Raw genomic sequence first — 2,242 nt, 5'->3', positions numbered from 1 at the left:
TTGTTCAGAACTGACTCCTTAACTCCACTAACTGACTCACATCATCTCACTAGTCAGGGACGTTTTGATGGACTCGTTAGGTTTACATTTCATGGGTCAAAACTCGCTTAAATGGTAGCTCTGATTTGCATTGTAAAATAAAGAAAACTTTATTAAAACGCAACCTTATTGAACCAGCGTTAAACGTTGGCAGTGAAAAACTCTGGCTTTATTAAACTGTCAGTTTTCACTGTCATCTATTTTATCTTACCATTTTTATCGTATTCCCTCAAGTTACCATTCTTCTTAGTTTTATATATATCATATTTGAATTTTTTCAACCATCACTTTTGAAGATGTATGTTGTAGCATACGAAACGTCGAGTCACTGAAAGAAAATATGCTTTATCGTTATCTTGGTAGCCGCTCTTTTTTGTTTTTGTTTTTGATTTAGCTGAGAGGAATTTCAACTTTCAAGAGCTGAATAAGCTGCTGGAATTTGATAAGAAGTCTGCTCATTGAGTTTTGTAAGTATACGAAAATTAATTACTGGTCATTGGAGGTTTCCATTGGATGGTCGTTAAATGTAAATCTAACCAATCTTACGAAGAGTTTTGAAGCAAGTAACCGTGGACAATCTTCCTGTCGGTGTACGTTGGATCAGTGGCTTGATCTGATCGGCGTAATTACTAGTAGAGAAACTAAATATCCAAACCAAACCTACTACGGTCGCAGAACATTTCCTCTCCTCTCTCCTCAACATCTTTAAGGACATACAATTAATTCCTATCGAAAAAGTATTTTCTAACAGAGACTAGATCCGTAAGGCCAGGGAAGCTTTTTTAATTTCAAAAGTCAGAACAATTGATCCCAACGGTCTTAATATCTGCGAAGAAACGTATTAGATTTCATTTTATTATTTAGAGTCACTTCCGTTATTTTTCCGTTACTCTTAGTATTTGAATTCAAATTTGTTGTAACTGCCATGTTTTATCACATTTTTAGGAGATCTTGGGGATCTAGTTATCAAGGTTTGTTCTGACATTCTGCGAATTCCCATATTGGTCATTACATCCATGGCTCAACATCGATTTGTCCCCTTCATTCCTGATGATACATTGGCTATGTCTACTATTTACATTGCATATGATAATAGCTATGGTCCTGGACATTATGATGGAGCTTGTAGTGCAGGTACGTGTACATGTATGTGTTCATATTTCTGTAGTATGTGTTGTTTTGATGTATCAAAAAATGAATGAAAAGTTGAACTTAGGTATTTACGTATATGTAGTTTACTATACCTTTGGTCTTTCTGGGATTGTTCAGTTCTTTCATTCATTGTTCCTTTCACAGGAAAGGAAATTGACCTGTTCTCAACTAAGTACCTTCATAGCCCAGTTTGTACAGCACTGTGCTGGCATTGCAAAGGTCCTGGGTTTGAATCCAGTTGAAGTCACCTGAATTTTTCAGGTGCACAGAGTTGACGCTTTAATTGTCCAGCAAGTGTCAAAATCATTTCTCCAGTTCATCTCTAATAAGCAGTTCACAAATATTCATTTCTTTCAATAATAACCATTTTCAAAGCTGAAAATTACATTAAAAAGTTGAAAACCGAAACGTTTCAAAATCTAGTTAATCTTCGGGGTAAAGAACCATTCTAAAAATACTGTCCTTTGTCAAATTATTGTCAAAAATGAAGTAGAGCAATATTATTTTTCACATCGGTGTTGGTGAAAGTGGTGAGTATTTCCCTCACCGCTTTGTGGCTCGACAAATATCCACCACTGTTCGCCTCCACTTCAGTGAATAATAAATTGTTTGTCCTTTTGTCCTAAGGGTAGCCCCCATAGACGATTAAAATGTCTGCGATAAGACAGAGTAAAATTTATACAATGTAAGTGGCACTATTGGGGCTGTTCTTGAGTTGATGAAGCTGTACATTGTACAGCAAGGTTTAGGGTTAGTTATCACAACAGAACTGTATATGTGTCCTTATTTAGGCTTACTTTGACTTGACTATGAAAAGATGTCTTAGACTGGGAGCAAAGTGTGCCCGCCAATGTAAACAGTTTCTTAACATTGTATGCCATTTTTTGACTTGCTCTAGAAAAATCAGATTTTGTTCAGACAGAGTCAGAGTCGACATTTTGTTCATGTGGGAAGAACAACCAGAAGAGGGGTAGCCAAGCATCCTGCCAGCAGCATAAAGATAAAAAGAGCAACTGTCCATGTGTCAAGGAAAATGTATGCTGCTCAAGGA

Source organism: Montipora foliosa, chromosome 6 (assembly GCF_036669935.1).
Source record: "Montipora foliosa isolate CH-2021 chromosome 6, ASM3666993v2, whole genome shotgun sequence".
In the NCBI taxonomy this organism is placed as follows: domain Eukaryota; kingdom Metazoa; phylum Cnidaria; class Anthozoa; order Scleractinia; family Acroporidae; genus Montipora; species Montipora foliosa.
Note: the sequence above shows the minus strand (reverse complement) of the source record.